Here is a 27,112-nt window from a genome sequence, read left to right on the forward strand (position 1 = left end):
AGGACAAAGAAACACAAAGAATACTGTCTGGCCTCACGTTTTTATTGTCTGTGAAATTTCCAATGCAAGTTAATCTGTAATTTCCTGTTAGAATGTAGGCCATGGGCATAATTTTTGCCTAGAAAAATGGTGTTTAAAAAACATCGTAGCGATTCTTTAGAAACTGAATCATCTCAATCACTTTGGAAGAGGAAATATAGCACTCCTCAAAGAAGCTGAAGTCCACTGCAGACACAGTTCAGTTCACTCCTGCCTGCCTTTGCTCTTCTCTGCAAGCTGTAGTCTGTCCTTGAACTTCCCTTTCTCAGGGGAGGTTCTCTGTCAGGAAGAACTTCAGAAATTAAAATCACATCCCTGCAGAGATAACTCCACGCAAAGCAGTATAGCCCCTGGATTTCCTAGTACAGAACATCATGAATAGAAATACAGAAGACTCCTGGTGGTCTTTGTAATTTGCAGTTTACGTAAACTGGAATTTAAACACTAATGAATGGAAGTGTGGGGTTTGAAGGTAAAAGATCCAATAGCTGCCCTAGCTTCCCTCACTGAGAGCTTTTCCCTTTGTGTCTTGCATTTGGATACAATTAGAAGTATCCTGAAGAACCTGCAGAGGAGGAGCACGCATGGATATTCCCATCTCAGGAAAAGACTATGGAGTTTTGGACGGATTAGAAATGAAATATCAAAAAACCCCAAAACATCAAAATGAAGTGCTTTCACATTTTCATATTACTACCCCCTTGTTTCTAGCACAATGTACAGAATTTAGCCCAAATTCTCAGCTAATTTTTAGTTTGCTTTGTTTCTCTTTACCATATTGAATATTTCTAACATGAAAAGCTACCTTTTAGAAATAAAATTTCTGGAGATACCTTGTGTTTTCAAAGGGAGCCACATTCACTATTTTCATAGTTGGACTTGAACCAATAGCTCTTTACTGATGTGTTTGTAAAATATCCTGACCAAAATGGCTCGATAATCCTGATATCTCCCTGATTTAACATTTACAGAACAAAAAATGTTAGTAAATGTTGAAGTATTTCAGCTTTTCTGTACAGTTGTTTTTTTTGGTTTTTTTTGTTTTGTTTTTTTTTTTTTTGTTGTTGTTGTTGTTTAGGGTTTTTTTTGCTTTGTTTTGTTTTGTGGAGTTTTTTTCAGGGGTTTTGTGGGTTTCTCTTTTGTTTTGGGGTTTTTTGGTTTTTTTTGAGACCATTGGATTTCAAGCAACTGTCTCTGGTGCTTTAAAAGCTGCGGTGGAAATTTAGATCATTCTCACCTGCTGAAGAGGAATGACAGCATCTAGGTGGGATGCAGGCATGTAACTCAGTAACTAGGCCTGTGTCTGGCTTGTTAGAGCTCTAAAATGAAACCAGCTGATGTGCAGAGGAAGATATGAACAGGTAGCATATCACAAGTATAGCAAGAAATAGCATTTTAAACTGAAGAACTGTAGTTATTTTAAGCCATAAATTAAACATTCCCATGAAAAGCCTTGTGAAATATAATGTTACTTTAAATCAGAACAGGTTTCTTATGCCATAATTTTAGTTAGGTTGGAGAATCTCATCCTATCTTTAATATTCCTTATTGAGTTATTAAAGATAGATATATCATTAGGGTTAACAGCTTTTCAATAAAAAGGTAGTTAATTCAGTGTACAGAATCTGAATGACTTCTCACTTTGAACTACAGTCATTGATAAAACCCTGATTTTATGTTAAATGCAAATACACTTCCTACTTCAAAAAAGCTGTTATGGAAGATACCACCTCTCTGTCCAGAAATGTCTGCAACACTTCTATGGAAAAAGGAATTATTTCACTTATTTATATCAGTTACAATATTACATTTGTGTTTGGAGATTTGAGTGTATGTACTATTGGTGTTCTCCCCACAGAAAACCAAAGATGTAATGCTGCACATACAATTTTGTGTTAGTTCTTATTACCATTTAACTGGATGAGTGATTTAAATAGCATCTCCCAGTGAGAGGAAGAATAAATAGGCTGACACACACATTCCTTTCCTTTTTTACAGTGTATAAGTGGATCGGTCATTGATGAGATTTGCTTTAGTGAATAGAGAAGAAGGTGTTGTATTTTAGAATAGTGACTGCATGGATTGTTAGAAGATATTTGAACTGCATTATTGGTTAGATGTGTGACTGTGAGGAGCCAGATAATGCTTAAAGTGCACCTGTCTTGGGGCTAATGTTATGTTAGAGTATTCCAAATGGCAAATTGGAATGTTTTGCTCAAGAACTCCCCTGCCTGCCTGTGGGGTTTGATTCCCAGCTCTGCATTGAGATCCCATTTGGAATCCCTGAGGAGCTGCTGTTTTGTTTGGAATTCGTCTTTGTTTAGCTGCCATCGAGCTGGATTCAAAGTTGTTTTGAGGAGTGTTTGCTGCAGGGATGCCCATTGGATTTTTTGGATATATAGCACAATGCTCACACTGTCCTTCCTCTCTCAGCTCCACCAGTAAAAGGCTTTTTGGGCTCTGAGCTTGTCACATGCATCAGCTGTAGTTTTGTTACTGTGATTAAATGAACAGTGGAATGAGAAGTAGGGTGGATATTCTCATGAGAGACCTTGGCAGGAGAACCACTGGGGTCATTCTCTGTGGGGGTTCCTCCACCACTCCACCAAAAGAGAGATTTCATGGAGCCTCACAGTGATTGACAGCACTGGTTCAAGCCAAAGCATCCAACACTACTTCCAAATGACAGCTCTGAATACATCACTTAGTTCTAATCTTTGTGCCTGGGATGAATCTGATGTAACTGCTGCAGTGTTCAATTGTGCAGCTAAGCGCAGCCCCGAAGAAAGCAATAAGCTGCGGCATAAATATTTAAGCAGCTGTACAGGTGCTGTGCTATTTTTTTTCAGCTAAATTTCTCTTTGTAAATATCTGAGTTCTGTAACTGGTGCAGGCTCAGTAGAAGAAGCAGTGCTTTAAATTCCTCATCTGTTGCACCTGTCTAGAAGGCACCACAGAGACAGAGTTCTGAGACAGAACCATGTCTTTACTGAATTGAAAAAATCTTCTACTTTCCTCCTTTCTCCTTCTCTGTCGAGCAACTGACCTCATTCAAGTATTTCCTTTCCACGTGGCTCTGGTAAATCTAACAGCCTCCTAAAAGCAGCAGTTTATCTTGTTTGGCTTTAAAGATTACAAAATTTAAATCTAATTTGGTTCATGCAGGAGGCACACTGGATATGTCTATTTTATTTTTCATTTTTATTTGTTGTTGTGAAGCTTGTGACTTGTGAAACATGAGAAACGGAAGAAAAGTCATGATTTTTTTTCTTTAGTGCTGAGGAGGTGGAGGCAAAAAACCTGCTTGCACTGTCTTGAATAACATTTGGGAGCAAAAAAATTCAGTTCTGAAATTTCAGTTTGAGGGATATGTATAAAGCAGACACGTTACTAAAATCAGATGTAGATTTATGAGTTACAATGACCTATGCATGTATGTTTTAACTGGTACCATTTTTTCCCCCATATGACGTACAGTTTTCAGAGTAGTAGCATTTCTCTCTTTGAGCTGAGGCTGTGTGTCTCTTCTGTGTGCCTCGACTGCATCCATGTCCCAGAAAAGCACTGAAGGGCCCCTGCATAGCTGGAGGATCTTTTTGAGGAAGATGCACAATGCAAAACACCCATGGCTTTTCACAAGAATAGGAGACATCTGGAGCTCTAGTTCCACTCTGTATATTGCTTTTAGCCAGTGGATATTTTTCACAGAATGTCGGTGGTATTCCAAGAGTGCAGTGCAGGAGAGAATTATTGCCATGTCTTGCTTTATCTTGATGCTTTCAAGGATAAAAAATGTCTCTTCTCTACACTTTTCTTTCAGGCCTTTTGCTTTCTAGCACTAAAGGGACCACAATATCTTTATTTTCAAGGGATGTCTATACTGTACTTGCTTGCTTGAATCATTCTTTGAGGCTCCAGTAGCTCTTACCTAGACCACAGCTATTTCAGCCCCTGAGTACTTTTCAGGTCCAGGAATCCAACGCCCTGAAATCCACCCAGACTGTACTCCTGCATGGCCAGCAAATTTTCCCCAGTCTCAGAGCAAGCTAGAGAGACATGTAATGTTAAAAATAAAATGCAAATGCCTGAGTTATTTGAATATAATCACTTTATTAATTTAGCTGTCTAACAGATACTGATGACACTCTAATAATAAGGTCCAAAATGTTCTTTCTAATTAAAGGAGTTAATGAACTCACACATCTTAAGAATTTCATTTTAATTATTAGCAATAATTTATACGAGAGAGAGAAGTGCCAAAAAATTATTCCTATTGAGGAGTGGAAAATTGGTAAATCTGTTAAGGAGAGATGCTGAGTGGCATGACTGAAAATTGTAAAAAGATTCCTACAGTTCTGATTCATGTCTATAAAGTTGCTGTGTGGCTGGATATTTTCCAAACTTCATCACCCGAGGCGTTCCCACTTCAGTGCCATTGTATGTATCTTTGCCAGGCACAAGAAATATTCGTTTCAAGATAAAAAGATCTGTGCCATCATATAGGTTGGGTATTACAAAATGATAAGGATTTATTTAGCAATAATATATTTTTAAATTTCTCCTTAATTAAAAAAAAATGGAAAAACTGAATGCAAATGTTTTCCTTGAATGGAGAAGTGTGGTTCCTCTTTTAAACTTCAGCGCCTTCAAAAATTGAATTTCAAAAGTTGCAGTTCAGAAGAACTCATTTATATCTAGTCATGCTCTCAATTTCTGTAAAATGAAGATGCTTTTTGCCATTACACCATGTTCTGCTGGTTTTTTCATCTCTCAGGACAATGGAAGCAGTAAGGCTGTTGCTCTAAGGAAGCATTTCAGTTCCGAAAGTTTTCTGATATTTTACACCTGTAATGGACATTCGTGACTGACTTAAAATGAGTAAACTACATCATTTTGTCCTCTGCTTCATTGGGTTAATTTCCTTTGGCTTTCATGCTCAGATTTCAGTGTGTATGGATTTCAGAACCTTGTTGATGTCAAAAACAACTAACTTGAAACTGCTGAAACCATGCTCAATAAAAGATAAGCCATAAACCTGCAGGAAATGCTGAAAGAGGAAAGTTTGGAGTGAGTGGAGGCAGCAGATGTTTTCTAGAATTGGAAGCAGTATGCAAAGTTGATTTAGGCACATTAACATAGTTAGGAGAGTACCTAAGGAGTCTTTACTGTTATTACAATGTTTTCTGCGTTGCATCCTGTAGGTACACTTCAGGAGATACAATTCCAGCTGGAATTTGGGTAGCTGGGAGAGACAGAAAGGACAAGTGGCTTTCCTAAGATCAACCAGCAGCTTGACAGCACAGGCAGGAGCAGCATTTAAACCCTTTGCTTTGCACTCCTGCACTCTGATGGACGCACCACACAACTTTCAGACGTGTTTCATTTTGAGCAAGACCTGAAAGCTCAGATGTGCAAATTTTCCTGAAATTCAAATTACAATCTTGAGATTTTATCAATGTTTTGTCAGTCTTCTTTCATAACTTGATGGAGCATATGGATTTTTTTCAATGAATATTTGATATGAAGAGAGTGTAATTGTGATGTAAAATTACATGATAGGATTGCTTGTAGTGTGACATTTGCACTTGGAAACAGAGATCAAATCTTCTCTTTGATGCATGGGAGTTGCCCTCTGGACTCTGACTATGGAGGAAGATGGAAGTGACTTGATTTCTCGGATGGGTGGAATGAATCCAACCAGAGTGTGGGATATTTGGATTTGTGTACTTATACTACTAATACATTAGGCTGCTTTGAATTTTCAAACTTTACATGTCAAATAGTGGAAGAAGTACCTCACATATCAAATACAGAGGAAACAAAGTTGCTCAGCCCTGTGGGTAATTGTTGGGAGGTAATATTCATGTGATAATGTAATAGGACTGGCAGAATGACAAATTCTACACTTTTCAAATCCTAAGGAAACAAGACAAACTTGAAGTGCTGCTAAAAGACTGTCAATTTATTTGCCTCACTGCAACAGAGGAGTATCTCTGTCATCTTAGCAGTGGTTAAGGATTAGCAGCTACGCCTCTTACATGAATGGTCTCAGCTCTCCAGCAGGGCAGCTGTAGTTCTCTGGGTATTCCTTTTTTCCCTTTTTATATTTCCCCTTTTCCAGTTAGTGGGAACTTTACTGGGCTGCTATGGCTTCTCATATGGCTTGATTTATTGAAATTCATTTTTTGTTCCTGTGACCTTTACAGTTCACTTTCTCACCCCGTTTGCATTCATCAGAGCTCTTTAGTCAAAGTACAAAGTGAAAACTGCAGCACCAAACAAAAGTGATCTGATGAAATAGATGAGTATTAAATAGACCAAATGAAAGGCTCATCCTTCCTGCCTTGAGTGCCAGAGCCCTGCACACTCCAAGAGTCATCTTCCTTTCCTCTGCACTTAGCCCACGATGTGCTCATGGCACACAGCTCCAGGTCTTCAATAAATGATGGATTATAGACAGTTATCCCTTCAAAAATCAACTTGGCTTCTTTTCTTCTTGTAGTTGGTTTATATGTCTGAAGAAATATAACTCTGAAGAGTTGTATCTACCTTATATTACAAAATTCTACTGGAATAGCTGCATTATTAATATTACGGCTGTATTGATGAAATTGTCTTGACTTTATGTACCTGAAAGCTGAACAAGTGTAATGTGTGTCATTGGAGGTAGTTTGGCAGATTCAGGGCTTTGTTTATACCATTTGTGCCTCCAGCCTTTGCTGACAAATACTTACAATTATAATCCCTAAGGGAATTATAATATTATATATGTAATAATAAATCTTTTTTCAAGTGGAATCAGAAATTCTAGAGTCTAAAACCATGGACAGCATCAGTAAACCACTTGAGCTGATCTTGGACTCTGAACTCCAACTTCAGGGCACACTTTGTAACAGTTAAATGCTGATAAGAGTGGACATGTTATATTTTATGGTTCCAACCTCTTTTTTACTCTCTGCTACACTAGTGCCTGACTCTGAACCCTTGAGTTTGTATTTAATATGGATTAAATCTATTCCTTAGGAAATGCTTGGAGCATGAAAGCTGCTGTATTAAATTAGTTCATTACAGCTTTACATGCATAACTGCATAAACATTCATTTGCTTCCTGCTTTGGTCACCTCTGATCTTGGCTGTTAATGCTACTGACTTCTACAAGCCTTTTTTCCCCTTGACTGTTTTTTAATACTAACTTGAAGTTGTCAAGAGCAGATTCTGTTTATTTCCCATGATAATAACTTGCCTTTATTTTAAATAGTTTTTACTTAAGTCAGTTCTATTGGGGCCCTTTTGCATCCATGTTAAAAAGCATTGGTGTACCAGCACTGTTCTGCTTCTGCTGTGTTTCACCTGACAAAGCACCTTAGCCTGTCACTGAAGGGCACTGCATAAATGTAATGTAGGATTATTTATTTATTATCATAGCACCACGCTGACAGGCTGCCTCCCAAATACATCAGAGAGCACATTTGTCATTCCAATTTTTGTTGTACTCTTGCTGTGTATTTTCTTCACTTATGGCTTCTTGGAACATTTCTGTGGTCTTTTTCTGTGATTAGACCCTAGGAGCTTACACCAAATTTACCTTTCAGCCCTTTGCATCAGTCATCTATTAATTATTTATTTTCAGCGCTTAGCACAGGGGGTTAACCAGCTAAGCACTGGTGGGTGCTTGAGCACCACGGAGCTGCTCCCTCACTTGCTCCCCTACCCTGCCTGTGGTTCAGGACAGGAGGAAAGGAATAAGTAGAAGTAACGAATATTGGGGGTGAAAAAAACACCAAAAAATTGTTTAATAAGTGAAGGATAAGTGGAAAAAGAGGTAAGAAGGCAACAAAATTACTGATGAAAAGGCAGTCATTCCCCCCGCTCCCACAGGTAGACCAATGCCCAGCCAGTTCCTGAGAAAAAGATGGGTCAACCCCTCTGAAATTCCTGCCTTTCCATTCTGTTGCTGATGAGCTAACTCTCAGCAGTGATGGTCTCATGATGCTACATGGTAGGGAATATTTCTTTAGTTAATTTGGGTTATCTGTCTGGTTGTGTCCCTCCCAGTTTATTCTTCCCCTCAACCTGTTTGGTGAGGGGCAGAGTGAGAAGCAGAGGAGCCCTTCTTGCTGAGCAAGCACTGTTCAGCAAAGCCAGAACATGAGGGTGTTACCAGCACTGCTTTGGTATTGCAGTAAGTTCAAACTTTTCTAAATGGCACAAACTTTAAAGGAGGTATCTTGTTTTGTGTTACGTTTCCCTGTTAAGTGGTGGAGGAAGTTGCCATTGCAACGCATGGCTGAGTTAATGCACTGTGTTACTGCTTCACAAAAGCATCTCATGCAGGATAATGTGATTTGTAGTTTTAGATAATTTACATCAGGCTTTTGTAACTGCTAAGCCATGGTGCCCAAAGTATGGGAACAAATTTCCATTGGATATCATTTGGCAAAGCTGAGACTACTGAGTGGGAGAAAAACCCCTCGAATAGTCAGGAAACAAGCTTATAAGATGAATGGCTTTAATACTTCTGTGAACCATTCTAAATCTACTCATACTAGAAATGCATGCAATTATCCATAAAATAAATTGCCTTTATCTCATAATTGTCTTTGCTAATTACCTTTCTAGCAAATTAAAAGGTGAGAGGACTGAATGCTTACATCTATGATTTTCAGTAGTGCATGCTTATATTGTCCCTTTGTTTACATTGATATGCATCCCTAGTGTAAAAATGTTACATTTCCACTTTGCCCTAGTAGCTGGAGCAAAGCCTGACTGTGCAATCAGTGCTACCTGGGAATAAGAATGCTCTATAATTGATGAGATCCACAGGCCTTTTCCTTGCTGCAGTACTTCTTCCAAACGGGAGAAAATGTTCCAAATAAGAACTGCCTGCAATTAAAATTGTATCACACCATTACAATGGTGTAGTGTATATTTGTGATGTCCTGGGGGCTTGTTTTCCTGTTTTCTACCACAGCTGAAGACTGAAAGGATTGAAAAGAAAATGCATACTATAGAATTAGAAAGAAACATAGAGAAAGCTGGTTTTATCACTAAGTGAAACATGAAAATGGCTGTAGAATTACCTTGGTCCTCCTGCCTTGATTGTTAAATCTTTCATGGTCCAGAATTTTCCCAAGTACTGATCTATGAAGAGCAAAAAATTTAACAGCTAGAGATTTGAGCTGCTGAGAGTTAGTTCATCTTGTTTGTTTAAGATTTATCATAATGGCATCCCTGCTGTAAGGCAGGACCACTAGAATGCTTCCACTATTCTTGTTTTCTGCTTCTCTGAACCCCTACACAAGTAACAAAGGAGCTAGAAAACAACATGAATTTAGAAATTCATTCACTTTCTGCCTATGACATAGTACGATATGCACGTGATATTCTAAAATGTGTAAAATATAGTTTAATATATCTATATTTTAACAATTTAATTGAGCTACACCAGGGAATCTGAGTGTCAGCAGCTGTTCTGCCATCATCTTGGTAACAAAAATGTATATTGGCAGACCTTGAACAAGTCTTGCTCCACTGATTAGCAATACCTCAAAATTTAATTTAATCAAAATCCCCCAAATTTTCACCACACAAAGGTGAATTAGAGAGCTTTTCTTACACAGCCTACACAGTTTAAAACTTGACCAGCAGAACTATGAATACAGAAAAGAGTTTTCAGCACTGCCCCAGATCATTGTCTTGCTGCTCTGACAGTCCATGCGGGAAGCAGAGCTTCCTACTACTCATTGTTCAAAAAGCCTTCCTTGAAAAAGAAATCAGCGTCCAGGTTTACTTAGCTCTGCTGTGATTATCCCTGGTCCAAAGCCAGATCATTTGCTCTGTACTCTTATCACAGATATATCCTCTTTGATTTCTTGAAGCAAATGCAATAAGGCAGAAAGTATCAGCTTTGATCCTTTCCCACTGGATTACAGAATGATTTGTTTGGCGTACGGACATGTGACAAATTATAGGGAAGGCACACGATAAGGACTTGCACTGAGAAAACCTCTCTAAACTACGCCCTGGAATGAAAGCAGCACTCAGGTTTTCATTTCTATCCCCAGACCACTCAGATTAAGCCCACAGAAAATGCCCTTTGCGTTCAGTTAAGAGGTTTTGTGCCTCGGGGGCAGAGGAGTCAGAGGTTACCTGAATGAGAGCCTAGGTCAGAGCTGAAGTGAAGACTTTTGAGGCAGTATGGATTGTACAAGATGCCATGAAGAACGAGCACTCTGTTCTGCAGAGGACAGTTGTACGGTCCTTTCTGTTTTGTTGGATTTCAAACAGATTTCTGCACACTTTCTATCAGATTGGCACTCATGCTTTGAGCTTTTTTTTCCCCCCTACCATGTTTGATGAAAAAAAACTGAATTTGGTTAATCCAAGGCTTGAGATAAGGCATTAGGATACCCATATGAAACATAACCCACTACGGAATCTAGATAATAAACTTAAACACATAACAATATTGAGAATACTCTGTGTCCTGAAAGCCTTCTTTAGCTAAAATTGTTGAAGCTGTCTGAGCTTGGAGTAAAAGTTCTGCTTTCTCTTTGTGTTCCTATTCCCTTTCTTTATTCAAAGAACTTTGAGCCAGAGAGCTTAGAGGAGACAAATTAATTAAAATTGGTAGAGGATTTAAAACATAAAGGTGATGGAAACAATGAAATTAGAGACCTAATTCTCAGACAGTCTGAATAAATGTATGTCAGTGACTTCCATTAAGCAATGCCAGTTTCCTTAACAGCAAAGTATTTGGCTCTGGATTTGGTTATGTGGCCAGAGACACACTCTATGCTTAGAGAGCCATTGATCCAAAGAACTGCTCAGAACTGGGAGAAGACTTTGGAATTTTTATGTCAGGATCAGTGGTTTTGTCTGTCTTGCATTGTTGTTGTTGGGTTCTGGGGGTTTTCTTATCCAGGCCAAGCCCCAAGTTTGTTGTTGTTTTTGGTTTTGGTTTGTTTGTTTGTTTGTTTGCTTGTTTTTAATTTTCCAGCAGATGTTCTATCTAGGATATATATCTAGGCCAGACAGACTGTTCAGTGCCTCTGTGTTGTCATCAAGGCATTTAGCTTATCTTGAAAGTCTAACCATTTCTGTACAGCTAACTAAAACAAAACTTGGAAATCCTAATTTTGTGTGTTTATGTGTATGTGAGGGGTTTAAATCCAGACTTGGAATGATTTACTACCCATATCTGGATTTTGACTTCTCTTTTCAGCTATTCTATCTTTCTAATTGTTGCCTAATAGGGGTTATGGAAAGACTGCTTTGGAGATCTTTCTCCTGTGCTGGAGTTCCCTGCTCTGGTTTGGCTTTGGCTGCTACTTATCACTTCTGTCAAACCCTATCAGCATCTGCACTGCAGTGCTGGGAGCAGCAGCTGCCTGCCTGAAAGTGTCCTCTTCCACCTCAGAAATGCCCCAGACTTCATGGTGCTTGTGAGGTTCCATCTGCGCTTTTGTGGGGAGGGCAGAACTGCAATATTTGGGCAGCAGTTGTAGCATAAGTGAGGTATTAAAGATTGGTGCTTGCAAGATTGGAATGCACAATGTTTTCTTTTGAGGCTTCAGGTGTGTGATTGTGTTTCTGATGAGTTAATTTCTTTATTTTTTTTCTCTACTGTACATGTCAGAAAACAGAGAGGAACTGCTGGATGTAGGGGACAGGCAAGGAAACTTTTGTTGGTCTGTTAGACTTCTCCTTTTCTTTCATTTGTTGTCATCTTTCTTACCAGAGTGCTGTGAGAAAGCAATGACAAATTATAATTGTGGAAGAAAGTGGTCTAGGTAACAATTTTAGTCTGTAAAAACATACATTTCTCCCATCTCAGTGTCATTTTTGTGAGAATATCTGCTATCAGGAAATAGCACATCTCTACTGTCAGTTAGCTGTCTGCTGCAAGATGCAAGTCCAGATGTCGACCAGAAAACAGATGTACAAGCTACATAAAACCAGATAAGACAGCTACATTATTCAGTGTATAAGTAAATCCTACTGCAATACCATCCCCTCCATGCATAAAAAAAAATAGCTGCTTCTTTTCACTCAAGAAAATTCTTCTGTTCAGAATGATGACATGTTGTTTTGAATTATTCTGTTGTTTTGAAATCTCCCTAATTTCTTTGCCTAATAAATTTCCTAATACTTGTTTGAGGAGTGTCAATATATACTCCCGTACAGAAGCTATCTGCTTGTTTAGACACAGAAATACCCTACACTGTCACTTCTTGTTAATTTTATTTGCTATTTCAGTTTCTTCTATTTACAGCAATGAGATGCATATCACTTTAAACATGTAATTCCTTCTTTTCTTGCTGACCTAAGGTTAATACTACAGGAAGATTTTCAACCTTCAAGTTTGACAAACATGAGGCACCATGTATTTTAAGTGTCCAAAGAAAGACATAGTTCTAGAAGGTGACATGAAGGGAGTGAAAAACTCTGCCTGACTCAAATGCCAACAATAAGGAATATTCTCGTCAAGGCTAATGAAAATTCAGTCAGAACACTGAATTAATTTACAAAGTGCAGATGAGTAGTAGAGCCAGAAAGAGAAATCTCACAGACAGCAAAGGGTCAAGAGGGACAGAAAGCTGCTGCTCTAGTCCTCAGCTTCATCTTGGTGAGCCTTGGATGCCCAAGAAGCCTTGGTATTAACAAGGGTTGATCTCAGGTGGGGTTTCAGTTTTTTGCTTTGTTTATTTTTGTTTGTTTGTTTGGGGTTTTTTTGGTTGGTTGGTTTAGTTTTTTGTTTGTTTGTTTTTGTTGTTATTGTGTTTCGGGGGTTTTTTGTTTGGTTTTTTGGGGTTGTTTTTTGTTTGTTGGGGTTGTTTTTGGTTTTGGTTTGTTGGTTGGTTGGTTTTATTGTTATTTTAGGTCTGGTTGTGGAGTTTTTTGGGATTTGGAGGGGTTTTTTTATTTTTTTGAGAATGGATTTTTACTTTATAGCAGGGCTGTTTTTGGGGCTAGTGATCAAGTTTTGGATAGGCAGTGCTGGATCTGGTATGCATGGGTTTGAGACAGGTACTGCTTGCTGTTTGGGATGTGACATAGATTTATTATCCTGTTTCTTAGTGGTTGGGCTGGGTCCCAGAGCATTTACTCTGTTGTTGTGCCATTATCATCATTATCTAAATAGCACTGTTTCCTGACTGCGTTGCTTTTAGGGCATTAATATTGCCAGAATTCCGAAGTAAAATTATTTCTCAAAGTTCCTTAACTCCCTCCTTATCTTCTTAGTAAATAAGACTGATAACTTTATCACAGCACATGGTCAGGAATTTACATGCCCTGATGCTACAGTTCTCCTGCCTCTGTGTCGCTGCTTGCTCGATGAGCAAAGGATGGAGCATGAGTGTAGAATGTGAAAGAACCTCCCAGACTGGTAATGAGACCTTGTCTTTCCCTGGTTAACTGAACTCTGATTCACTGCTGGCCTGTCAGGGCTTTTTTTTACACAGTAGAGTTTGAGGAAAGTGTATTTTCTGCCTTTGACTGTTAGTATTAGCTTTTTCTGTGTCGAAGAAAGAATTAACTCATGAAAATGTTGAATGAAACTGATGAATAGTAAAAGTAGAGAGAGTATTTCATGCCCCTTCCCTACTGCTCCTCTCCCACCCGAAAGAGACTGAAATGTTCCAAAACTGAGCGTGACAAAGGCTCAGCTACCTGTCCCTAGTGCATTATTAACTTATGCAGATACACTCACTGACGTGGTCAAACCTTCATCTCCTCTGCCACCACCTGATGGCATTGTAGCTGTGTCCTGCTCCTTCAGGACTGGTTTTTGTTGTTACCATTTGCACACCCTGACTCTGAGGCTTAAAGTCTTGAATATCCCAGTAGATGGTCAAGAGCCTAATGACAACAAAGAGCTTGTTTGAAAATTCCATCACAAGGAAAAGTTTATCTTTTTGAGATACTTTGGTGGATCACTTATGATCACAGTATATGGCCCATTGCTCATTTTTCCAATAGCTTAAAAGTTTTCACTCAAATGTCCATGTAGAAATTTTGTGAGATCTGGGAATGAGATAAAAACCGAATTTCTCTATTTTAGTAATGAGGAATTGAGGCACAGTTAGACTTCTTTTAAACTAATTTTAAACATCTAAAGACTACAAGGAGTATTCAATGGGAGAATGTTCATTAATTTGTGCTTTGACAATAACACCTCCTGGTTTATTAACCAAGACGACTGTTATATGGGAAGTGGAATTTTATTGAGGGGAAAGTGGAAGAGTCAAATGATGGTAAGGTGATAGTAATGTATCTTCCCCTGTCACACCTGCAAATATGAACTCGATGTGTTTTATTGAGAGTGAGAGTCAAAGATGCAAGCTTACCTCAACTTTGGACAAGCAGGTTTTAAGAAATTTAACACTCAATTCAATATTTTGAATTTAAGGAACAGTTATTTGCTAAAATCCTGAAATCTAGGAAAAAAATGTAATAGTGCTAACAGGTTTCTACAATGCCACAGGAATGGTGAAGAGTCTAGAGGCAGATTCATATGAGGAATGGCTGAGCTCACTTGGTCTGTTCAGTGTGGGGCAGAGAAGACAGACAGGAGATCTCGTTGCAGTCTAAAACTTCCTTGTAAGGGGAAGAATAATTTTAAAAATTGGGGATGTGAAATCTCTAAAAATGCGAACTCTTATGGATAAGCAGATTGGTGAAACTTCAAATGAGAATTGTGAGAGAGATTTTGATACAGCTTTGTATTACAAAGGCTTCTGTATTGATCTGAAAACTTTCAATAGTATCATTTGTTAAATATTGATTGATGCCTTGCATTGTCAGCCTGTGCCAGTGTTTTCTGATCATTGTTTTCATGAAGTGCTGTTCTGCTTCAGCTTTCTCTGAAGTGGGATTTGGCATTTTTGCGTGTTTCAAATGGAAAGTCAGTGATGAGGTCTGTAGTCATGAGATGTTGTTATGCCAAAGAGCTCTCTGCTCCTGGAGCCATCAGCACGTGTGGTTCTATTACAGAAAGAAAACAAGCATCTGCTGATGGCAAGGAGCAACAGGGGCCTTAATTATGCCCAAACTGCTCAATGTTCCAGTGCACCTGGCACCCTTGGGTAGCTTACATAGGTTTTCATTACAAAAATATTTGTAAGAAAAGCTCTCTAGACTTTAGCGACACTCCAAGAAAAGGGGTTTTATCCCTAGAAATGCTATTTCACTGAGTCTGATGAGATATGATTTTTGAAGTGTACGCTTGAAGTGACACGTGGCACTTCCAGAAATGAAGTTTGAGTGTGTCAAGTCTGTTTAAAAAGCAAGGTGTATTAAGGAGAAGCTGAATTACCTGCAGGAGTTACCCACATTGTTCATGTACAACTCATCAGACAGGACTTGTGGGGTTGAGTGTACAGCCCTAGAAATGGAAGTGGGAGAGAAAAATCATCTGTTTGGCACATATGGCATTCCCAGAGAGTCAGGGTGACCTTCCCCTTCTTGTGACTGGCTTGGGACAGTGTCTTCTGCTGGAGCACTTAACTCTGCCCTCTGACTGAGGCTCTGGAAGGGTTTACAGGACCAAAGAGGTTTTTTTGCTCCTTGGCAGCAGCTGTGCCATTGTCCTGATCTGTGTTCAGACTAAGCAGATCTTTTGTCCTACTGCTGATGCTGTCGTTTCCTAATCCAAAAGCTCTGAGGCAGTGGGCAGACTGAATTCCCTGGCTTTTAGCAATTCTGTGATGAAGCTGAACAATGGGATTGTTTTCAGTTGTCTCTCAGTTTTGGATTAAACAAGAAATATCCTGTGGGTTTTTTTAAGTACATGTACACAGACAGACTCGTGTATGTATTTATAATTTACTTCCTGGCCCATTGAAGAATAAAAAAAAATTCCTTAGAAACCCAAACCGGAACTGTATTGCCCATCATATTTCTGTCTCGGTAAAATCTGAGCATTTCAAAATGGAAGCATTTCATCAGGAAGGTGAAATTTAATTCAGGATTTAGTTAGACCCATTCAACATTTATATAAAAGTTGTCTCCCATTGGATTAGAAAATAAGTTGGCTAGTTGTATAAAATGCAACATAGATGTTAAACTGGAAAACGTGGGTGGGATGACTGGTGAATGTCGTAGAGTTACAATTTTATTTCCTTTGTTTGAGTATGTTCTTAACATATCTAAAAGGATTTATGAAAATGTCAGTGTTCATTGAGAAGACCATCAGTGTCCATAAGCTATTTTTAGCATTTTTGTGGTATTCCTCTAAAGCCGAATTTCATTTTGGATTTTCTCATATTAACATCAAGAATTTCCCCAAAGCCTGAGATATTTCCTGCTTACTTAGCAGATTTAGATGGCTGACAATGAGACTATGGTGTGTTAAAACTCTGATTTATATTTCCTGCAGCATAAGGTGTAAAATTTTAAAGGAGGTATTAAAGTTTAAGTAAACTTCTTAGTGCATCCTTATCTTCCAGACCCTTGAGGGTGTGGGGAAAACCAATTTTTTTTTTTTCACTAGCTTTCTTATTTTGAGAATGTAATAACATTGTGAGAAGTTTTCATATTAGCAGAGAAATCGGAATAAAGTTAACAGAAAATAGAATAACATGGAACTTACCACTAAGTTCTGAGGAAATAGATAGGTAGATAGATAGATAGATAGATAGATTAAAAACATATTTTCATAGAAATAAAAGAAATCTTACATTAATTAAAGCTTCTTATTTCTTTTTTTAGTATGTTACAGCAAAACCATCTCAGTTGTGAGCTGGTAACCATTGCTTCAGTGCTAGATTCTCTAGTACTCTCCTAGCATTTCTCTGGAGACTCTCTGCACTCAGAAAAGATGATTATGACAGAATTCTAACACAATAAAATATATCAAGATGAGAGTTTTGCATCTTTAAAATAATCCAGAAATTTTGAGGTGAGCAGTTAATAACTTCAGGGTATTATTAATATATTGCTCCATGTATCATTATTTTACACATGAAATTCCTGTCAACTGAACAGCTTAACTTACTGAGTAATGGGAAAACATCTTGTTGTACACCGCACTTTAAAGTTCTTTATTTATTGTTGGAACAGTGTCTGAGGCTTTAGGGACTCACATGAGCTAAATTTCAGATTTATTTTTTTTAAACAGCTTAGAAAACTGGCATAATTTCTATAGCATAAACACAAAGTATCTTATTAGTTTTTGTTAAATAACATCATCTAGAAGAAATTATTTTCCCTTCATTTCAAACAAAGATGTATAAAGCTTAGACTGTTGGACCCTGTAATCATGTTCTACCTTGCAGGATTTTGACACAATATCCAATTGTACTAAATTTTAAATGGAGCTTGAAACAAGTCTAATTTAGGAAATATTTACATATAATCAAGGAAACACGACAGGGAACTCTATTTAGTAGCAATGCAATCAGCGCTGTAGTTGATAGCGGAAATCTTTCTAGGAGGACACAGTTTAGCAACGCGGTTATGGCCTCATATACTGCACACGGAGGAAACCAGCAAATTGTACTGCTTATTTATTTACCACCTTCATCAGTATATTATTGTGTGAAGGATGTTTTTTGTCTATTTAATAATGACTTAGTAGACCAAGCTGCATTTTGTGCTTGATACTCTTTTCAGGATTCATACTTGCAGGAGAGAAACTCAGTCAAAAAAGGACACCCCCAAAAGAATTTTAAAGAAGTCTCAACAGAACCCAAAAAATCAGAAGTGCCCGAATGTCTGGTGTGATAATACAAATGATGTATGCCAGAAGACTTCCCATAAAAGAGGAGTCCCACTTTTAATCAAGTGCAATAGTGTGTGGATTGCACATATTACAGCATACTATGTCTTACTGGTGCTTCAAACTTTATTGATTTTTAGAATGCATAGTCTCAGACTTTCCCTGAACAAATTTCAAGAAATCACTCCAGTCACTTACTATGATCCACAATATCCTCTAGTGCTTGCAAATAACCGTAGAGATTTTGTGGGGGAAAACTGCTCTGGATTTGCACTCTGTGTTGCTGGCAGATTTGGGGGCTCACTGGGGGGCAGGGGCACAGGTTTGCTGTCGAGTGAGCAGGGTGGTAGAAAGGGTGGCAGAGGAGAGGTTTAGCACTGGTTCTTTCTGGGATTCTCCTACTGAAGGCATTGCTTCCTCCTCTTTCCACCTTTCTCAAAGACATCCTGCAGCAGCAGCAGAGAGCACCCTCCCGTGGGCTAGGCCAGTGTGAGTGATCAGAGATCCCCAGGGTTTGTGAGAGCAACACTTTCTCCCTTGAAAGGCTCAGTTTGGGCAGAATTCGCTTTCTGTCAACAGGAATATATGACTGTAGCTTTTGCCTCTCTTCTCCCTTAGTTCCTGTGCTGAATTGGCACGTGGAATTATGGCAAGTATAATTTTTTTTCACTCTGTGTCGTTTCATTGATACACAAACGTTGAGGAAGTTAATTTGCTTGTGGGCAATGTTTTATTAAATACATTTCTGTCATCCAGCAGTGTTCTGGTTCTTGGCTAAGACCACAGTTTCACATGCAGTAGCCTGGTGCTGGCTGTTGTGCTGTGTGTGAGTCAGTGCTGAGGAGCACATTGCCATTTATTGAAACTAGCTGTGAAAATAACAGATACGGCTCCAGGCTTGAGATGTGGATGCAGCTTATTTCCATTCGGGTTTCGATATCTTCCTTTCCTCAAGCACACAAGTATCTAATGTCTACCAAATGAAATGGGTTATAAATAAAAATGTTCTAACTCCTGTGTTCAGCAAGAACTCATAACTCTTCTTTTTATGTTTTGTGTTCTTTTCATTTTAAATATTGACATATTTCTTGAGCCAATTGCTAAAAGTTCCCTTCATGTAACTTTGTGGCAGCCCCAGTAACTGTGCCAGGACACAGAATAGTACAATATTTCCTTTCATTTTCATTGCTATGGTTGTGTGAGTTTAATATTAAAGTTTCTAATTTGTTGGAGGTGAAGGCAATCAGCATTAGAGTAAAAAAGCTATGAATCTTAATATTGGTCTGAACAGAAAATGTAATATTTAATACTTACTGCTCTAGTGAGATATTGAGCAAAACACAAAATGATGATAAAGGAATAAGAAGGTTCCTAAATAGGTTAGAAAACCGTGGGATTCTGCTTGTCTAGAGATACCTCAGGAGCTGATGAATTGAGATAGAAGAGACACTTGTTCACCAGCAGTCAATGAGATCTCCCTGCGACAAGGGTTAGAGTGTTTAAACCCCTGATAATTGGAGAGATGTCATCCAGACTGCTTTTGGAAGGTTTAATGTATTGCCGTAGAAATTGCAGGAAAAATTTAAAATATTTTGTTTACATTTTTTATTGTATTCAGTATTCTGGGAATTAAATGTATCAATATTTTCAGTAGAATGGTTTAAAACGAAGTATAACTGTGTTGTTTTCTAGTCAGGTTTTTTAGTACTTTTACATGAAGGCGGTAATTTTAAAATTACAATGCAAGTCACTTTCTCAGAGCCATAACACATGAACCGAATTAAATAAATCATTGGATTGACCTGGTTATCTTTTGAAAAATCATTCTGAGTCAACATCAACACAACATGAGAATGAAAGTAGGATAATTTGCTTGAAGAAAATGGATTTGTTAGCCTATAATTCAGTCAAGACTGTTTGCATGTTTTACGCATGGTCCCGGACCAAAATTCACAATGGAACCTTTCCATGAAATGCCAGTAACTTGAGCAAGGAAGGGCACAGATTCACATATTCTTTCCCATATAAGGTCCTGCTATTTTAGGAGACAAAAAATTAAGGTACAGCAGGAAATTCAAAGGCAATACAATTCCCAGGCTGCCAATGAAGGCATAAGTTAGTAATCAAAATTTTAGTAGCATTATTAAGTAGAAATTTGCATCACTAAATCTATGTTCAGGTAAGCACATACCTTCCTTCTGATGCATCCTATTCACGTGAGAGTCCCTTTTTGGTCCCAAGACCATTTAAAATTTCCAGAGCAGAAGGTATTCATAACTTTATGTTTTGATTTTTAAGTCTGTGAAATTATCCTCTGGTGCTTTTTGATTGTTTTGTTTGGGTTTAGGTTTTGGGTTTGGGTTTGGTTTTTTGTTTTGTTTTGCTTTGTTTTGTTTTTTGGGGGGGAATTTTTGGTTTTTTGGTTTGGTTTTGGTTTTGTTGGGTTTTATTTGTGAAGCTTAGATCTCTTTAACTAAATACCTTTTGATCAACAGTCTTTTTACTGCAAAATGTAGCAGTCGGGTCATATAATTTTTAGTTTATTTGATACATAGAAGAGTACTGTAGTGGTCTCAAAATGTTAGTTGCACGGCTCTTGACCCGTAGTAGAAATTTCATTTTTTTGCTTCTCAGAAACTGGAATTTTTATTCTTTGATCCAATGTGCATTGCAATTACTATTGTAATTCCAAATATTTTTGTGGGCGTGAAAAAAAAATAACTACAAAATTTCTAGAGCCTTAAAAGTCCACACGATTTATGTGCCCAGTTCCTGAGACTTTGTTGACTGGTTTATTTGTTTTGCTGGTAGACACATTATATACAAGTTTTCTTCATAGTTAGGGGCTCATCCCACTCCTACTGGAATGTTTGCTGAGTGTGACATGGAGAATGAAGTCAGAATTCCAGTTACATCGTTGTGTTCAGGGATGCTCAGACTATGGATATTGGACTTACCTCACTTGGAACCATGATGTTCTCAGCCAGGATGGAAAGGCTGAGAAGAAAGAGTTTCCTTTTTATTGTGTAGGTCTAATTTAGATGAATTACAGAAGGGTCACAGCTTTTCATTACAGATAATCGCTTTTATTAAATCACAGGCACTATTGTTTCTTCCTTCATACATACTGAGAGCCAGACTGGAAGTAATCCAAGCAGCTTAATTTTGGCCTGAAAGTAACAAGAGAAGGGAGAAATTGTGTCTCTTAGCCTGTATTTCAAGACACTGTTGTTTAAGGTTCCTAAGAAAAATAAAGGCGACTGAAGACAGTTAATAAATTATTCTGAGAATCTAAGGGATACAGCTATATATTTAATGGCATTTCCTAATATCTAACACTAATATTTAAGGAATAATTAGTTCTTTAGAAACATCTTGGATTTATTATCTTTCCTGCACTAGAATAGTCACTTGTCATGTCTGTCTGTTCCCTCTAGAAGACAATCCTGCATCAGTTCTACCAATGGTTCCTTTATTATATTACTCAGATTTGCAGGGGAGAATCTTACAAGAAACCCTTTGGAGCTATCTAGAGCAGGATTCCTTCCACCCTTTCCCTTCCTTTCCATTTCACTTGTCTCACATCTAATTTGTCCATTTTTTCATGCTTTCATTGGAAATATGATTATTTTGTCACGGAACTACATGGAGACATGTATTTTCATTGACTTTGCTGACTGCGAAATTATAGGGTTTTTTGAATTTCAGTGAAGGGTTTTATTTAATATGTGTATATAGGAAAAAAGTAAGAGATTGAAAACTTTCTCAAAATTCTTCAGAGAAAAACTACGAAGAAGAGAGAACAGTACTGTCAAAGTCCCATGACTTCTATTTTTCTCCTAAAAAGCTCTTCCTTTAGCTTCTGAAAGACTGTGAAACCTGAGCAACCAAACACAATGATTGTAGTAGCAGAGAGTCAATACGAGTGCTTTATGAATCCAGGTGGATAAGAAACAAGAATTGATCTAATTCTATAAAGTCCCTTTCTGACCATGTTACATGCTATAACTCAAACTTCTGTTTGCTCTGTTTGAACTCAGTGTGGGAAAAAAATCCATAAAATGAAATGCAACAGTAAATACAGAATGTTAGTGCTTGGGAGAAACATCCAAACTGTCAGTACTTGTGAAAGGTTTACTTTGTGAAAACACTGTTTATCTTTATGGCTCTTTTATCTTCATGCTTCTTACTGTCAATTCCGAGTCTGGAAGTGAGGGAAACTTTCTATTTATGCCTTCAATGGAATGCACATTATTTTCTGTTTGTATCCTGCTGGTGTTTCAGCAATAGCTCACTGCGTGAACAAAGAGAGATTTCTATAGTGAATTACTGCAAAATTATATAGCAATGTGAGCAACAGGAGTGTCTGCAGCAGTGAGCATCCTTTGAAATATTTTAGTATTTGGTATCATGAAAAATTACGTTAGAAGTGGGCATGAAAGAACTGTATTTTGTATTTTTTTGAAAATGAACAGCTGTCTTGGGGTGACTTTATGATGTGTATCCCATATTGCTGCCCTATGCCCAGAAATTAATTCCTGCGCCTTTCTATGCCTCTAAACTGAGTCTGAGAGGGGGAAAGAAAAATGGAGCAAAACTTTCTCAAAGCAGTTTGCAGCTTGTTCAAGGTCTCACACAGATAGCCCCTTTTTTATTTTCAGCTGCGGCAGGGGAGCGAGGAAGCACCCGGCTTGCTGCTTTCCAGTCAGCTTTTGGCCAGTTGTTTCAGTTTCTTGTTCTCCAGAGGGAGACAGAGTTGAACTTTGTTTTTCCTTCCCTGGAATTCCGGATTTTCTCCCTTTTCTACTGGACTGCTTTCAACCTCAGAGCACATCGGGAGGACTTTCCACCGGGCACAGAGGGCCTGGCCTTGGGCCAAGCCCCAGCTCCGAGGAGACCAAAGGGAGGACTCTGACACTTTCCCAGGTTTTCCCTCCACAGCGAAAGATTTTATTATTTAGCATTATTTTCCTTTTCCCGTGTGTTTGGTAAATAAATAGTGTTTATCTCCTTCACTTCCCTGCGAGGAAAATTTATTTTTCCCGAACCTGGTGGGGGAGGGTGGGGGAGGTGACCTGCCTTCTTGCAGAGGATTTATTTCTAAATTTGGCCAAACTGGAACAACAGGAAATTATTGTTTATTCACTGAGGTTCTGAAGTTCTTGTGCACTTCAAAAATAGAGCCTTGTGTTTTTAATGCATCAAGGAAATGTAGGCAGAACAGCCTTTGTTGTCCAGGAGGGTAACGTGGCTTTGGTTCCCACATTTCAACCAAATTTAGCCAGATTTACAGGCTAAAAATAAAAGCTAGAGCTGAAGTAGAAAGATGGCTCAGCAACTGAGAGACATAAATTAAATGACCCAGGTCACATCACATGCCCTAAACCATATGTAGGAAATCACAGAGTTTTGAGATGATTTAGCCTAAACATGCCTATCAATTGGTGTAGAGACTTTGAGGTTACCAGAGACCTGGAAAAATTAGAAATGCATGGAATATAATTACTCATAGGAATCCTACTGGACACAAGTTTGTTTAGTTTTATTACTGAAATGAACAAAATACTTCTTTCTTCTATTAAAGTTAGAAAGTAACTTTTTTGTTTGCTTGGGCACTAAGTTAGGGACTGTTATTTCAAATTCAGATTTAAAAGGTGAATTTAGGAGAGGTCAGGTGGGGGTGAAGACTGAGGAACATTCAAGTCCATAAGAAACCAAATGAAGCCTGTAATTTGCTGTCAAAAGTTAATAATACATGAAGGAATATATTTGGGTCAGCCCTACATTGCTTGTGCTCATGTAGAAAGTCAGTACTTGTAGTTCTGGATCAGGAGTTGTTAAATGGCTTGGTCAGAAGGTCAGGTGTGCTCTGACCTGAAACATTTTGCTGTTTTAGCCATGAACTCTGAGTTCTTCTGCTATGGGCTATTTCTGCATGCCTTTTTACACCTCCAAAGTCCAGTATGAATGCTTTTAGTGATTCAGTTGTCTTAATGTTCATGTTATACATCTGTGTATGATGACTGCAGCACAGACCCCTGAACACTGGTATGTGTGAGTGTGTCATTGTCACAGTGGCTCCACCCTTGAGTGAAGCAGAGCTCTGCACAAACTTGGAAATTACTTAAAGACATGGAGACTTCATCCTCACTGAGAAGGTTTTACTGCTTCCTGAAGTAGCAAAATTATTTCCTTCTGTTCGTCTACAACTGAGGGTGTCTGAATTATAGTCTGGAACTGACAAACTTCCACTTCTTCACCTTCACCATAGCCACTACCACCACTATTCATTGCCATTTTTTTTCCTGAACACATACTAGGCATTACAAATTTGTTTATTTTAAAGATCCTGAGAACCAGATGTGCAATGGGGCTGCTTGTTGAACAGAGGAGGATGCACACCAGCATGACGATTTCACAGACAGCTTCTGCTCTTCTTAACAGATAGCTAAGGGTGAGAGCTACTTACTGCTGTGCTTTCTGCTAATTAAATGCATTTTTCTACCTTTGTCTCCTAGCAGATAAAAAGTAATATACCTATTCTTTTATATGAAATCTTCTTCTCAGTGGAGGTGTTTGCCGGTGTAATTGGGGTGCTGTGTATGCAAGGTTGTGTCACTGCTGCTCATGGATTTCTTCATGGTGCACAGCCAAAGAGCTCTGGTAACTTTGTGACATAGGAAGTTTTCTGTATGATGAGAATTTGTCAAGATTACTAAATTATTGAAGAGAACAGGGATGAGTGCAGTGAACCCTTCCCAGAGACAGGGAATTGATTGGCATGTTCAACATGTACTGCATGCTTTCCTATTAAAAAATCTGTATAGAATCTGTGGAGGATTTCCATCCTTGGAGGCCACTTTTTCCAGGGGCTAGAACCACTAATCTGAATCCCACTTCTCTATCCAGCCTTTGTTTCTCTCATCTAGGAAGCATCCTCTGGTTGAGATGTCTACTTCTCTGTCAGACTCAATCAAACCCAACCAAGAATTAATAAAAATGTTGTTAATGAGTAACAGAGAGACCATTGTAATGTGAGTCTCATTTCCTTAGGAAGAGTAGCTCAATAATGGCTAATGTTTTGTTACTTAAATTATTCAGATAAACAACAACAGAACATAAGTACAAGGAGACAAAATTAAAATAAGACTTTTGTTTCCCTGTATCCACTGTCTGATGGAGAGTGGTAGCTGTGGCAAAGGTCTTATTTTCTGAGGTTGCATATTTTTATCCAAAGAATTTATTATTTTTTATACAAATTTCTCCATTTGAGTGGCGCTTCTTCTGTTTTGCTGCATGGTATCAGTTCTGAGAGTATTAAAATGTATGAGAGACATGCAAGGTGAAATGACAGCAAGAACAAAGTACTGCAAGTACCAAACACTTGACTCAAAACAGGCAGGAAGGGCATCCTTTCTGCACATGTTGTACCCTTCAGACTCTGGCTTGAAACAAATCATCTCTCTAGCAATGCAGGAAATGGGATTCTGTGTATTATGCACACAAACTATTTTGTAGCTGATCAGGAGGTAACATTAGCCCACTCTGGGGCATCCACAGCAGATATGTGGCCTTCATTCTCGACCAAATAGTTTTTCCATGTGTAAATTTTGTTTCAGGCAGTAGATTTGTCCCATATCAGCAGTTAATCTTCCACTGCAGACATTTCATAAATGCAGTACAGGTCAGTTACAGTTATTTTCTCGTGGCCTTCCTTTTAAAATAGCTCTTTGTAGCCCTGTCTAAAACAAATAGTCATTTTAAAACAGTAACAGATACCAGGTATAAAAGCTGGCAAGAAATAAATGCCTGTTTTTCCCAGTCTTAGGCCTGTGGTTTACTTTGGGTTTTTTGCATGTGTAGCATCTTCTACTGCAGCTGTTGTAGCAGCATCTCTCAATCTTTGGATCCCTGCTGTCAGAATAGTCATGAATATTAGTTACACCAAGTGCTCCCAACAAAACATGCAACTGAACTTAATCTAGATTTTTTCATTTCCATTCATTGAGTTCTCCAGTCAGTTAAAAGTGCAGTGAATGCCCTCTTATATTTATCATTGTACATTGAAACTCAGCAGCTTGAATTCTACATTGGAGACCATGGCAGAAGATAGAGAAAGGTTTTAAATCATGCCAATTAAAATATATTTCTCTTTAGTTTGTAGGACCCTAAGGTCATTTCTAATTTCTATTTTCTTTCTTTTTTTCTTTGTGTGTGTGTCTATGTAGTGTTTCCTGAGTTTCTCCATTAATTTTGATGGAAAAGCAAAGAGGCTTTGGAATTCTGATAATAAACTCTTGTACCATTCATTGAATTGCCTGGAATCCTGAACAACTGCTGTTTAGGCTACTAAAGACTGTCCCAGAAATTTTCCAAATATATCAGCCTGTCTTACACCAATGCAGTGTAGCTGTACAGTGGGTGACACAGGCTGGGACATCTAACCCGCCTGACTTCAGCTTTCTTCCACCTTCATTTGAAGTTTAACACCATCAGTAAGGGCCTTTTTTTGTAATCCTCTGTGTCTGCTTAAACCAATTTCATTATGCTTATTTATCATACACGTGAAAAGCGTGTGTAGTGTTTAAAATGCTCAGCAAAGTCAAGTAGAAATAGTTATACTATGAGAAAACTGGGGGAAAATTTGTCATTTACCAACATCAGGAAAGAGCTCTAACTCCATGGAAATCACAGTGACTAAATTGCAGCCAGCAGGAAGCCATCAATTATGACATCCTTCATCCTTCTGCAATCTGTAGCCAACTGTAGAATGTTTTTTAATGTAGATGGTGACTGGGACCGATGCAGATTTTATTACTCTCTCTATAAAGCAGAAAATGAAGCCATTCTGAATTGCTTTAGTTAAATGTCAGGTTGACCACAAAGCAACTTGCTTTATGCCCATAATGTAGAATGAATGTAATTTAGTTCCCTGCTGAGCCCCTGCATTTGTGCAGGAGGATGATTGGTTTAAGGCAGTGCTGTATTTTGATATATCTTCATGAGATAATGAGGAAAAAGACTAGAAGGTAATCTTAACTGCACCTTACATACCTCAAATTCTTCTTAATGTTAAATATCTGTGGTCCATGACAAGGGTCTTTGCATTTCAATCTGGTTGCTTGTTAATGAAAGAGAATACTGTAAATTAGGCAAAATAGGCAAATTGGGCCCAGGCTTCCCGCATCTGTTGGAAATCGATCATCAAGTGGGAGTTTGGACTAGAGGTCTCCAGAGGTCCTTCCCAGTGCTGATGCTTCTATGATTATTCCCTCTGTAGGAGTGGTGCGTTTCTGAACTATTTTTCCTTATATGAAATATCACCCTGCATTGATGCTAAAAGAAAATTTT

This window comes from Coloeus monedula (genome assembly GCF_965178545.1).
Source record: "Coloeus monedula genome assembly, chromosome: 18".
In the NCBI taxonomy this organism is placed as follows: domain Eukaryota; kingdom Metazoa; phylum Chordata; class Aves; order Passeriformes; family Corvidae; genus Coloeus; species Coloeus monedula.